Consider the following 14,716-nt stretch of genomic DNA (forward strand, 5'->3'; position numbering starts at 1 on the left):
TGAACCAGTGGAACAACGGGAATGCTCCCCCCCACTGTGACCTTGCCTTTCTTCAGTGCGATCTTGACGTGCTGGAGCACTTCCCCGCGCCGTCCTCTTGCCTTTTACTGGGGAGTCTCTTGAATATCCACAGCACTCCCCCCTGCCATCCTTTACCAGATTTTTTGACACTTCTTGACATCTCAGAGTGCTCTCACTCACCCTTGTCTTGCCTATTTTCAGGGCGCTCCTGTCCCGCTGGATGCTCCTCCCTGCTGTCCTATTGCCAGATTGAGAATTCTCGACCTGTCCCAGCGCTACCCCACCGTCCTTCTGCCTTCTACCTGGGAAGTCACTTGAAGAACTGGAGCACTCCCCCCTGCTGTCCTCTTGCCTTTCTTCACTGAGATTTTGGCCTGCCAGAGCACTCCTCCCTGTTGTCCTCTCACTGGATTTCTTGGGACCTCTTGACCCACTGGGTTTCTCCTCCTGCTGTCCTTTTGCCTTTCTTTAGTACAATCTCAGCCTGCTGGAGCGCTCCCCCTCGCCGTCCTCCTGCTGGATTTCTTGGAACCTCTTGACCCCTTAGGGCGTTCCCCCTGCCACCCTCTTGTGGTTTTTGGGGGAGTCTTGTGATCAACCAGGCCGTTTCCCCCCACCATCCTCTTCCCCTTTTCCTGGGTGCTTCTTGATCCACCAGAGTGCTCTCAAAGCTGCCTGTTACCATCCTCTAACCATTCTCTTGCCTTTTTTGGTGGAGTCTTGTGACTCACCGGAGCGTTCTCCACCATTGTCTTGCTGGATTTGTTGACATCGCTTGACCTGCCGGAGCGCTCCCCCTCACAGTTCTCTTCCTGGATATCTTGGGACATTTTGAACCACTGGGGGGCTCCCACCCGCCATCCTCTTACCGCATTTATTGAGACGTCCTGATCTGCCAGAGCGTTCCCCCTCGCCGTCCTTTTGCTGGATTTCTTGGGATGCCTTAAACAACTGTGGGGCTCCCACCCACCATCCTCTAACCGCATTTATCGAGATTTCCTGATCTGCTGGAGCGCTCCCCCTTGCCGTCCTCTTGCTGGATTTCTTGGGATCTCTTGGACCACTGGGGGGGCTCCCACCCGCCATCCTCTTACCGCATTTATTGAGACTTCCTGATCTGCTGGATTGCTCTGCCCCTGGCCTTCCTCTTGCACTTTTTTGGGGGAGTCTTCTTCACACATCCGAGCGCTCTCCCTCACCCTTGTCTTGCCTCTAGTCAGGGCGCTCTTCTCCCGCTGGAACGCTCCTCCCCGCCATCCTATTGCCAGACTGAGAATTCTTGACCTGCCGCAGTCCTGCCCCACCATGCTCCTGCCTTCTGCCTGGGAAGTCACTTGAAGAACTGGAGCGCTCTCCCCCGCTGTCCTCTTGCCTTTCCTCAGTGGGATTTTGGCCTGCTAAAGAGCTCCTCCCTGTCGTCCTCTTGCTGGATTTCTTGGGACTTCTTGACCCATTAGGGCGTTCCCCCTGCCACCCTCTTGTGGTTTTTGGGGGAGTCCTGTGACCAACCAGGCCGTTTCCCCCCACCATCCTCTTCCCCTTTTCCTGGGTGCTTCTTGATCCACCAGAGTGCTCCCCTGCACCATTCTTTTGCCTTTTTTGGGAGAGTCTTGTGACTCGCCGGAGAGTTCTCCACCATTGTCTTGCTGGATTTCTTGACATCGCTTGACCTGCCAGAGCGCTCCCCCTCGCAGTTCTCTTGCTGGATTTCTTGGGACGTCTTAAACAACTGAGGGGCTCACACCCACCATCCTCTAACTGCATTTATCGAGATTTCCTGATCTGCCGGAGCGCTCGCCCCTGCTGTCCTCTTGCTGGGTTTCTTGGGACCTCTTGACCCACACGAGCTCTCCTCCCCACCGTCTTCTTGCTGGACTTATTGAGACTTCTTGACCCGCCAGAGTGTTCCCCCTCATCATCCTCCTGCCTTTTTCTGGGGATTCTCTTCAACAACTGAAGAGCTCCCCCGCACTGTCCTCTTCCCTTTTTTCTGGGTGATTCGTGAATCACCGGTGAGCTTCTCCTTACCACCCTCTTGGGCTTTTTTCAGAGCAACCTTGACCCATCAGAGCACCCCCTCACCGTCCTCTTGCCAGATGTACTGAGGGTTCTTCATCTGCCGCAGCGCTCCCCCACGCCGTCCTCTTGCTGGATTTCCTGGAACCTTGTGAACCACTGGGGGGCTCCCACCCACCATCCTTTTACCGCATTTATTGAGACGTCCTGATCTGCCAGAGCGCTCCCCCTCGTCGTCCTCTTGCTGGATTTCTTGGGATCTCTTGGACCACTGGGGGGGCTCCCACCCGCCATCCTCTTACCGCATTTATCGAGACTTCCTGATCTGCTGGAGCGCTCCCCCTCGCCGTCCTCTTGCTGGATTTCTTGGGTCCTCTTGACCCATTAGGGCGTTCCCCCTGCCACCCTCTTGTGTTTTCTGGGGGAGTCTTGTGACCAACCAGAGTGCTCCCCCCCACCATCTTCTTCCCCTTTTCCTGGGTGCTTCTTGATCCACCAGAGTGCTCCCCTGCACCATTCTCTTGCCTTTTTTTGGGGGAATCTTGTGACTCACCGGAGGGTTTTCCACCATTGTCTTGCTGGATTTCTTGACACCGCTTGACCTGTTGGAGCGCTCCCCCTCACAGTTCTCTTGCTGGATATCTTGGGACCTCTTGAACCACTGGGGAGCTCCCACCTGCCACCTTCTTACCGCATTTATTGAGACTTCCTGATCTGCTGGATTGCTCTCCCCACCGGCCTTCCTCTTGCACTTTTTGGGGGAGTCTTCTTGACACGTCCGAGTGCTCTCCCTCACCCTCGTCTTGCCTCTAGTCAGGGCGTTCTTCTCCCGCTGGAACGCTCCTCCCCGCCATCCTATTGCCAGACTGAGAATTCTTGACCTGCCGCAGTCCTGCCCCGCCATGCTCCTGCCTTCTGCCTGGGAAGTCACTTGAAGAACTGGAGCGCTCTCCCCCGCTGTCCTCTTGCCTTTCCTCAGTGGGATTTTGGCCTGCTAAAGAGCTCCTCCCTGTCGTCCTCTTGCTGGATTTCTCGGTACCTCTTGACCCACTGGGTCTCTCCTCCTGCCGTCCTTTTGCCTTTCCTTAGTACATTCTTGGTCTGCTGGAGTGCTCCCCCCCACCATCCTCTTGCTGGATTTCTCGGGACCCCTTGTCCCATATAGGACATTCCCCCCCACCACCATCCTGTTGTGTCTTTTAGGAGAGTCTTGTGATCGACCAGAGCGCTCCCCCCTTGACATCCTCTTCCCCTTTTTCTGGGTGACTTTTGAACCACTGGTGAACTCTCCCCCATCATCCTCTTGCCAGATATATTGAGACTTGTTGATCCGCCAGAGTGCTTCCCCCACTGTCCTCTTGCCAGATTTACTGATACCTCTTGTCCTGTCAGAGCGCTCCCTCTCGCAGTCCTCTTTGTTCAGTTTGTAGGGTAGGAGGGGGGATCTCTGATTACAGAAAGGTCCCTTTGTTCTAGGAGACATTCCCTTGCTCCATGCTTCAGGTTGCCCATCTTCCCTCTCATTTTCAATATGCACGTCCATCACCTTCCTCCTCTTCTTTCTTGATCCCTCGACTCCCGGATGAACTCAAATCCTCTTTCTTGATCACTCTTTCTCGTAAGTTCACAACCTTACTTTCCTTTCTTGCTTTCGCCTTTGTGAGCTGCTCCACCCAAACCGAAATGCCCTGAAGACAGAAATACACCCACCCCAAGCCCGTACAGTCACATAGGGGGTGAGTCCGCTCGCTGACGCATCCCCACATCCCACAGCAAGCCCACCTTGCCTTGGCCCCGGCCCCCGGCACAGGCCTTCCCACCAACCCAGCCCCTCCGTAGCAGCACAGTTTCCCAGCATGCACCCCACAAAGACTTTCTTTGCCAGTCACCCCTGGCACTTACAGCAACACACCACACCAGCATCAAGAGCCCTGGGAGTGGAGAGCTGGCCAGGCCCTCACCCCGGCAGGATCCTCTTCCCCCTCCTTTAGCTGATGGCAGACAGACAAGACACCTCCCAAGAGGTGTCCAGCCCTCTCTCTCAACCACTCCTGAGTACAAAAGCCCAGCCTCTACTCACCCACCCCGCCTCCCAAAACCCCACCAGCAGCCCCTGGTCCCAGCTGAACAGCAGCCAGTGCTGAAGATCTGGCTCGTGTTGTCGGACACAACCTTCCCATGGATGTCTGGGCCCCTGAGCAGTTTCCAGGGGTGGGAGGGCGCAGTCCTGATTACAGGGAGGTCCCTGTCCCAAGGGGGACATTTTCTTCCTCCTCACTCCTGACTCGCAGCTCCATCACCTTCCTCCTCTTCTTTCTTGATCCCTCCTGACTCGCAGCTCTACCACCGTCATCTTCTTTCTTGATCCCTGTTGACTTGCAGATGCACTCCAATCCTCTTTCTTGATCGCTCTTCCTCGTAGGTTCACCACCTTCCTCTTCTTTCTTGCTTTCGCCTTTGCGAGCTGCTCCACATGAACAGAGATGCACAGAAAACAAAAATATACCCACCCCAGGCCCGTACAGTCACACCAGGGGGCGAGTCCGGTCGCTGACGCATCCCCACACCCCACCACAAGGCCACCTTGCCTTGGCCCCGGCCCCCCGCACAGGCCTTCCCACCAACCCAGCCCCTCCGTAGCAGCACAGTTTCCCAGCATGCACCCCACAAAGACTTTCTTTGCCAGTCACCCCTGGCACTTACAGCAACACACCACACCAGCATCAAGAGCCCTGGGAGTGGAGAGCTGGCCAGGCCCTCACCCCGGCAGGATCCTCTTCCCCCTCCTTTACCTGCTGGCAGACAGACACCTCCCAAGGGATGACCACCCTGCTCCCTTAACTGCTCCCAAGTCCAAGAGCCCAGCCCCTGCTCACCACCCCCACCTCCCAAAACACAGCCAACAGCCCCTGCTCCCATTTTACCACTTTACCCCCGAGCACGGTTTCTAGGGGTGGGAGGGGGACGCACTAATCACAGATCGTTCCCTGTGCTTAAGGATACATTCTCCTTCTCGCTGGCTCAGCCTGCCCATCTTCCTCCTCACTCTTGACTCGTAGCTCCATCACCTTTCTCCTCTTTTGTCCCCTCCTGACTCACAGGTCCACCACTGTCATCTTCTTTCTTGACTCTGCTTGACTCACAGGTGCGCTCCAATCCTCTTTCGTGATCGCTCTTCTGTGTCAGTACACGGAAGACCGGGCACATGAGAAACTGCAAGAGTCAACAGCATGAGAACAAGCATTAGTGGAAAAATACAAGAACAAAGGACTGTATGCTATGTGATACATCAAGGACAGAGGAGTTGATACAGGATTGATGCATCAAGGACAGAGGGACAGCTTGTGATAGACAAAAAAGGTGTTTATGGCAGTGACTTTGGTGGGAACACAAAACACATCACTTATGTAATGACTAACTTAGCTAATCAACAAATGCTTGAGCAAGCATCATAGCGAGTATAAACGCAAGCCTGAATTTGTAATAAACATCTCTCATTGCACCTTAAAAGAGAGTCCGTACCGCATTCGCTACAAATGGCGCCTGGAACAGGGACTTTCAGCGTGCCTATAAAGGCAGTAGCCGCTCTGGTAGCGAAGCCCAATCGAACCAGGAAACGGGACCAGGAACCAGGACAGTGCGCGCCCACCACCAACGAAAGGTGAGCGATTGGGAACCATGGGAGGGAAGTTATCCCTTAAGCAAAGACAAACCCTGGATGTCCTTCAACATGCGCTACAAACGCAAAATCAGGATGTATCAGGGGTCTGATTGGTGAGTTTATTACAATGGATTGCTAATCATGTGCTAGACTTTCCTACAACTGGTACATTTCAGTTGGAGACATGGCACAAAGATGAATGAGAATTATATGAACAGGTAACGACTGGAGATAAAGCTGCTTGCAAAATATTCATCTACTTGGGGAAAAATTATGACTACTAAGATACAGGATACAGGACTGATACATCAGGGACAGAGGGACAGCTTACTATAGAAAAAAATGCGTATATGGCAGTTACATCGCTCATGTAATGTCTAACTTAGCTAAAGAGCAAATGCTTGAGCAAGCATCATAGCGAGTATAAATGCAAACCTGAGTTTGTAATAAATGTCTCTCATGGCACCTTACCGTGAGTCCACGCCAGATTCGCTACACTCTTCCTCATAGGTTCACCACCTTCCTCTCCTTCCTTGCTTTTCCTTTGCACGCTGCTCCACCTGAAGAGAAACACACAGAGGACTGAGCTACACCAGCCCAAGGGCACTACAATCAGACAGGGGCTGAGTCCGGGGGCTGACACCTCCCCACACCCCACAACGAGCCCACCTTGCCTTGGCCCCGGCCCCTCGCACATGCCTTAGAGATATCATAGCTCAGTACAAATCCCCACAGTCCTCACCTGCTGTTTGGTGCTTGCGGAGGGTCACACTCCCTGTGCCCCAGGGCACTGGCCCTACACGGCCAAGCTCGGCAGCGGGACTGTCTGGAGCTGCCGCTGGCTGGTTCTCCAGCTTTAGGGTCACCCGCAGAAGCCCGCTCTCCTCAGCTCTGCACACCCATCCAGTTGCGCCGCCCAGGCAAAGTCAGCTTCACCCTCTGCTCTACACCTCACCTGCAAACAACCAACTCTTCAACTGACAACTGTCCAAAACCCACCGACAAACTCTCCACACCTCAGCCTTTCGTTTGCAACTGCTGCCTCTAGTGCATCTCACAGACAAGCCTTCAAAATCCCCTCATCCTGCAATAACACTCCAGCACTGATCACCTGTGGGAACAACTACCACAATACCATGCAAACACCAACCAGTTCTGGCACGGAAATATCACTTTCTCCTCAAGATTCCACCCTACACCAACTGCTGACAAACACACGCTGTCCTCACCAAAGCCAAACGCTGCAACAACCAGCGACAACTCAAATTTGCGTGGGCGGTGCAAAATTTGCAGGGGTGAGCTAACGCAGAGCTGGGCTTGAAAGCTGCAGAGTGTGCACCCTGTGGTATAACGTGGCGAGCTACTGCCATTCTGCCTTCTCCCTGGGAGAAGCGCGTGAGCAGAGGCTGCTTCAAGGCACGATGAGAACGATTCGGTTCTCCGGGTCTCGGAGGGCGAGAGTAATAAATGTGGTCTGTGTCGTGGCGCAGGAACTTCCCATCCACTTGCTTCTCCATTCAGTCTGGTGCTGCAAGAGAGGGAGAGAAAGAAAAAGTTAGGACCGAGTTAACAACCTCATCATCCCTGACCCCTAACCTGCAGGAATCCTAGGAGGCCTGATATAAGTTTTGCTCATCTCCCTGTCTTTGCTGGAATACTTTACTGTAGAAATTTCTGTCATCAACATTCTCTTAACCGATCTGATGTGTTCATAGTTCCTAGCCCAGCATCCTTTCCTCAAAGTACCTCAGCATTTCCCTTTGAAACCACACCTTAGTGCCATCCCGTCCCAGAGCTACCTCAGCATTTCCCACTGCAGCCTCTGCGATGCCATCTCCTCCCTGAGGTACCTCAGCCTTTACCACCAAAACCTCTCTCCCTTCCGTCCTCTCCTTTAAGTCCCTCACCCTTTCCCGCCAAAGCCTCCCCCGATGTCATCACCTCCCTGAGGTACCTCAGCCTTTCCCGTCAAAGCCTCCCCCGATATCATCCCCTCCCTGAGGTACCTCAGCCTTTCCCGTCAAAGCCTCCCCCGATATCATCCCCTTCCCGAGGTAGCTCAGCCTTTCTTGTCAAAGCCTCCCCCGATATCATCCCCTCCCCGAGGTACCTCAGCCTTTCCTGTCAAAGCCTCCCCCGATATCATCTCCTCCCCGAGGTACCTCAGCCTTTCCCGTCAAAGCCTCCCCCGATATCATCCCCTCCCCGAGGTACCTCAGCCTTTCCCGTCAAAGCCTCCCCCGATATCATCCCCTCCCCGAGGTACCTCAGCCTTTCATGTCAAAGCCTCCCCCGATATCATCCCCTCCCCGAGGTACCTCAGCCTTTCCTGTCAAAGCCTCCCCCGATATCATCCCCTCCCCGAGGTACCTCAGCCTTTCCTGTCAAAGCCTCCCCCGATATCATCCCCTCCCCGAGGTACCTCAGCCTTTCCTGTCAAAGCCTCCCCCGATATCATCCCCTCCCCGAGGTACCTCAGCCTTTCCTGTCAAAGCCTCCCCCGATATCATCCCCTCCCCGAGGTACCTCAGCCTTTCCTGTCAAAGCCTCCCCCGATATCATCCCCTCCCCGAGGTACCTCAGCTTTTCCCGCCTAAGCTCCTCCCGCACCGTCCCGCCCTCAGGTTCCTCCGCCGCTCTCTCCGTTCCCGCCCCCCCCCGCCCCTCGCGCCCCCCCTTGGCGCTCCCGACCCGCCGCTGCCCCCTCCCGCTCGCTTTCCTCCCTCTGTCCTGTGTCACTACGGGGGCTCCCCCCTCCGCCCCACGGCCCCGCCCGAGCCCCGCGCAGCGCTCAGCGCGGGGCTCCCTTCCCTCACAGCCGCCCGCGTGTTTCCCCCTCGCCCCGGCCTGGGGCCGCGCTGTTGCGGCTGGCTGCCCCTCGCCTTCCTCCTTCCAAAACCAGCCCGTCTGTCACCCTCCAGCCTCGCCCCTCAGCCGGTCCCGGGCCGCCCCGTCCAGTCTCCCCGCTGTCCGCCCGCCCCTCGCTCACCGCCGGCCCCGCCGTTCCCCGCGCGCTGCTCCAGCCGCCGCACCTCCGGCACGCGCTCCGCGGCCCGCGCACTTACGCAGCGTGTCCCCGCCCATCCCGCGCAGGAGCCAATCCCGTCCGCGTCCGCCACCGGGCTGCGCCCCCCCCCGCCTCCGCGCCCGGCACTGGCCCCCCCTGCCCCTCGCCTCCCGTCCCGGAGCCACCGGCGGCCGCAGAGCGGCGCTGTCCGCCCGCAGGGCGGGGCCGGGAGCTTTCAGGCTGCGTCTGCCCGGGATCGAGGGCTCTGCCGCCTGCCCGGGACAGCCCGGGACCGAGGGCTCCGCCGCTGCAGCCCGTTTCGTGCCGTTTGCGCCCCCCAGGTTACACGGCTGCAGCCTTCCTGCTGGTTTAGCTCACACACCTTTCTTCTTTCTAACTGCACAGCAGTTCACACTCACAAAAGTTCGTGCTGGTTGGCATAAGAGTATCTGCATAAGAATTTACAAACATTACAAAGATATACCACAGACCACAGCTTTCTAAGCTTTCAAGTTAAAGTTCCATGTTTAAATAAAACAGACAATACCAGTAGAGCTGTGTACCTCTGTCGTCTTTGTTCAGAAAGAAGTGACAACACCAGAAAACACATTGACAGCCAGTGCTTTGAACAGTGAAGGTGGGATCTACAAAAGTCTGATTAAACTAAACAGCCTCAGGTCTTTATCAAGCTGCAGATCTGCCAGGAATGCTGAAATGCAAGAGTTTACTCCTGCAATATTCCACGATGGAACAGCCACTTCATATCAAATATAATCTCAAAGTTCCAAACCAGTACATTAAAAAGCTACCGGTAAGTATTAGAAGACCACTGCAAGATCTTATTGCTTTTTGAGTTAAATAATAATTTTTCAATAAACCAAAACCCAAACAGGTTCTGAAATCTGTTGCTTATCCTCCTGTTCATTCATTAGCACTGCAGCAATCAGTTTTTATACAATGTGTCAACAGAGGCGTCTAAAAAACCCCAAACAAAACTTATTCAAGTCCACGGACACCCCCGCCCTCCTTGCCCCCCCTCACCCTGAGCCCCACGATCACCACTTGGTGCGGGAGAGGAGCACAACTCGACAGACAGAACCAGAAATCCGACTGCGGTAAGAAGGAAACATCGAGGTAGTTACAGCTTCCTTAAACATTCAAAATCTGATGTCTTCCAAAACAAAGCACATCATCCTCATCATTTAAAAAGCAAAGTTGCTTTGTACGTCTCTGATCCTCACACCAGCTGAGTGGTTCTCAAGTCCGCTGAGCTCCACTGTGCAGCCACCCCCACGTCTGTGTCGCCTTGTCTGGAGTCCCCAGTCGCGGGACAGTGAGTGGGGTTGGACTCCAGTGATAAAGAAAAACACAAAGAGTCAAATTGGAAAAGTAATTAAAACAGAAGATCTGAAAGCCAGTTTAATTTTAATAACTTATTTGTACACTGCTATAAGCATATGAAGTATGGGGGTCACGAACTCTTGCTACCACATATGTGCCTTATTACAATAAGCACAGGAAACAAGGAAGTAGCATTCCTTCTATTTTTGATGTAATTATGAGCTAATACATCTCCTGAGATGGCTTCCAGACCTGATTTAGTATCTACACTGTGTTGTACTGCAGATAAATACCTCAGGTCAGCATTAATTGAAGACAATGTGCAGAATGAGCAATATGCAGGTAAGCACAAGATCCTGGATTCCTTACAAGAGTCTACTTCTAAAATTGTCTGAAAATGCTGCAGAAATTGTAGCAGATAAACAACAGTAGCCACATTTTGTCCTATGGCATTTACATAATGTTGATCCACCTGTATTAACTTGTGCCCTTTCGGAACAGAGCTGTAAACTCAGAGTGTCCAAAGACTTCTTTCTTTTAAATAGAATACGCTTAAACTGGCTGTCTTGAACAGACTGGCTGTGCAGACTTGCAGCAGTTGAACGGAGGATGTGATTCCAGTGAATGGAGACAGAAAGAAGATCAGCACAAAAGCAGCAATGACAGACCAGAGACACCCACCTAAAGCCTAAGCTGAAACTTGTTTTTATTGGTAGGTTGTGTTTTTCTGCAAGTTGTGTTATCATACTTACATACAGCAAATAAAGATTTGACCCAAATTACATACCTTTATGTGCATACACACACGCACATGTTTGTGTTGTACAAAGATGCACACTGTTACTGAGATGTATAGGCATTGAATGTGTCAGGTAAGTAACATGACAAGAGGCTTGAGAGGTGGGTCTGCAGGGAATTATGTAAGTAACATATTAATGCAACAAATCTGGTGGCATAAAGCTACGGGGGAAAAAAATCCAGCGGAGAATCAGATAAATTCACGTGTTCTTTAAAGACAGCTCATGCATTCAACCAACTCCCAGGTGGGCCTGGCTGTGGAAAGGAAAGTTTGCTTGAGCACTTAGCGCCAGTGTCTGATGAGCAGACAAAACACCAACTGCAGACCGGGGACCCCCAGTTCTCAACCAGTTCATGGCTCTGAGCATCTTCTTTCCACACACTGCAGGTAACGCTTTACATCTGCAATCCCCTCCCTAAACCCATCTTGTTCCTGGCTGAGAAGATACCAGATGTGGGAACTATTGCATGATAGAAGAATTTGTGCTGTTAAATCACAGGATTCTGAGCACTGCAGATGATCACAGTGCGGTGCTGCCCTGAGAAGAAAGGATGAGTGACTCTTGGTGTTCCCTGCTGCTCACTGCCCTGATCCTGCCCACCCTCATGTTCCAGCCACTCAGACCCCGGCCAGAATGACTGAGACAGGAGGGTCTCTTAAGGATGTTTTGTTTTGTCCAGATACCTTTAATTTGCTTATATACACAGATTTCATAAGAGGAAGCACTTGATTTCACCGATGACACGATTTCTCCAGTAAGGCATCTCACCAAGATTGCCAATTGACAGTCCCCCTTAGGATGAGAGAACGTTCACGTTGAACAAACCATGAACATTTGTAGTGATTGAAACTGGGGGTTTTTCAGACAAGCACCATCTGCCTCCTGCGCCAGAGACTCAACAGAATTATGTCTCAGACATTATGGCAACAACAGCTCATCCCGCAGCAATGGGTCACTCAGAGCGAAAACAATCCCGTATGGACACCGTGTCCAGCAGCAGATGGGGCACTCAGGAGAAGGTGAATCGCGATTTACATCCCAACACCAGCCGAGGCCCGCAGACAAAGGCCGCGGGCTGACATGGGAGGGGACGGGCCTTTCGTTCTCCTTCTTTGCTTCTCTTTTCCTTTCCTAGACCCTTATTTCATCTCCTCTCCCTCTATGAGCAGTATAACCTAAGGCTTAGAGCCACAAAACTCCTTTGTGTAAACCCTTTGGCTGTTAAACTGTTCACCAATTTGGCTTAAGCAGCGTAAATCTTCCTGCTACTTGGGCCAAGCTGCAAAATAAAAGGTGTTGGGGTTTTTTTGTTTATGGTCCTTGAGTACCCCATATACTCTTTTCTAACTAAGGGGACCTGAATCGGAGTCACCTCCCACACACGGACAGCTGGGGACATTCTGCAATGAAAACTTGTATGGAGAGTGGAACACACTGAATAGGTCAATCCAGCATTTAATAAAAGCAATGGAGTTAGCTCTTGAATTAACAGTGATAACATGCTCTGCTATATTGTGGCCAGTTGCGATTGGAAACAGCGCAGTTACAAGTTCGGTGTGCATGGTCCTCTGTATACACGAAGACATCCAGCCAGCTTTAGTCACACACCTGATCTTTCCTTCATGTTACAGATCTCTGCAATGAAAGCTGGGAGCAACAAACATTCAGCTTTCTGATGTGTCATTAAAGAGATTTTTCTGCATTTACTACAACCTTGACCGAGCCTGTACCTGATTGCTTTAACTGGCATTAGATAAGTCATTGAGTAAGCAGTCAAGTCAGTCCGCGAGAAGACACGGAGAGGTGACAAAGTTGTAAGTCCCTAGGATGCTGGCACACCAGCACGAACACAGGCAAGCAGAAGCCTCCAACGCATTGGCAGAAATATCCTACTCAGGTACAGCAGGCAAATGCAACTTATAATGGAACGGTTACAATATGCTTGGTAGAAAAAAGCTGAGGTTCCGCTGCCTCAGGCCCACAGCGGTTACTGCTGTGTCTGGTCTAACCCAGATCCAGTAGTGAGCTACACATGTTTATCTTGGTTTGATATTTGTAGTGCACGTGTTAACGTACAGATCAATATACAAGACAAGGTCTGATGAACAAAATCTCTCTCTGAAAGATCCTGAAGTGATCACTGGAGTGATTTTCAAGGCAAAGATTCTGTCTGTCTCCAGCTCCCAGAAGACTTCAGAGGTGAAATTCTCTATAAATCCTGAGGGGGAAAGAGGGGGTTGTAAGGAACATGAACCTGAAGAACATTCAGTAGCTCTCCCGGGCGCTCTGTGACGGAGCCTCCCCTGTTCACCAGCTCCTGAGGCTCCAGGTGCTGCAACACGGGGCACAACGCGCTCACAGACTGAACCTGCGCCGAGCAAGAAAATGCCTTCCTGATGAAGCTTTAACATCAACACACCAACTATTGCTTGTCCTTCAAGGAAACTATCTTGTTATAAGCATTTATAGCTCTATTGTCTATTTATGCTTTTAGCAATAAGCGCTTTTATCCACATTTCATTTTGGTGCACCTGGTAAGACATGTGATTGAAGGTGACAGATAAGAGCAGGGCACTCTTTTAATCCCTAAGACAGGACCCTGGGAAAACTTCACAGGAATCAGTTCTTCACTACATTGCTGCTCCTTGCATTCACAGCCCAGCAGAAAAGCACGGGCCGAGGTGAGAACCGCCCGCAGAAGGGGCTGCCAGACACTGTTCTGGCTGATGCTCTGCCAGGACGTGCTTCGTTTTCTGTCCGGTGCTGTGCGGGGGGAACACAGAACATCTGCACGAAAAACCTCGCAGTCTTTTTCCTACCATATCATGCATAGGTGCCACACTTCTATATAGCCAGGTAACTGCTCATCTAAGGTGCATTTTGAAACATACCTTATCCTGCTTTGGAACCTGTGCCGAAATGGAAAGTAGTTGCTCTGTATCCAGGAATTTTGAGATAACTGTAAAACAAAAGTAAACAGATCAGAAATTGAATGGAAATCATAACAAAATCTATTTTTTTTTTTTTTATGAACACAATTATTTAGTGAAACTTTCGTTAATCTTTTTCTTCCATTCTATCTTCACAAATTATTTACCAGGGAAAAAACAGGTTAAAAATTGCTGCTATCTAAATTATGTTGTCATAACTACACAGACTGTACCGAAGCATGTAGCGATTATTTTACAGGTGGACATATATCAATTTGGTAATATTCTTTTAGTGTGATTGAATCACACGTCTCTTGTGATAAAGATCAAGATGACACGATCCAGCTCCAGGTGCACTGACTCATACTCTGCTGTTGTGTTCTGTTTAGTTTGTCTGGACCACTATGAAGCAACAGGAAAAAACACCCATACACAACAACAGAACATCAGTGATGCCTTTATTTGTTTTTAATGTATACATTATGTACACCCGAATACTTCCAACTAGTCACAGAGGTAGAGACAAACTCACATTCTTTGAAAAAGGTATTGGCTGACTTCTACCCATTTAATCTGAGAAATTCGCTTTTCTTAGCAAAATCCTTGAGAAAAACATCACTATCATAATAAAGATTATTTCCACTACGTGTCACCTGGCAAATAATTACAATTCAAACAGATTGAGTCACGTTGCATACTTTCACAGATTAGAAAGAAAGTGTTTTAACATAAATTGAATATGATGCATTAAAAATAAACTACTACTTAGTTGAATACACTCAGAAAACCAAAGACGGTAAATGTCAAATGAGGGTTCCAGGTTAGAGTACCCTACAGATTTGAAGCGCGCTTTGGGGACACCCAGCGCCTCCTGTTCACTGTACATTATGTGAACTGCAGCAGCTGAGACCCTGGGATGTGTGACCTGCAAAAACCATGA

General features: G+C 51.3%; 1 long non-coding RNA gene across 1 annotated transcript; it reads right to left on the reverse strand.

Annotated features, from left to right (window-relative positions):
* Positions 1 to 4,914: 4,914 nt before the first annotated feature.
* LOC139828163 (uncharacterized) lies at positions 4,915 to 8,741 on the reverse strand. Its single transcript, XR_011739525.1, has 4 exons — positions 8,688 to 8,741; positions 6,441 to 7,226; positions 6,170 to 6,258; positions 4,915 to 5,250 (listed from the first exon to the last, which is right to left on the reverse strand). It is a non-coding gene; the product is annotated as an uncharacterized lncRNA (long non-coding RNA).
* Positions 8,742 to 14,716: the final 5,975 nt, after the last annotated feature.

Source organism: Patagioenas fasciata, chromosome 6, assembly GCF_037038585.1.
Source record: "Patagioenas fasciata isolate bPatFas1 chromosome 6, bPatFas1.hap1, whole genome shotgun sequence".
Classification (NCBI taxonomy): Eukaryota; Metazoa; Chordata; class Aves; order Columbiformes; family Columbidae; genus Patagioenas; species Patagioenas fasciata.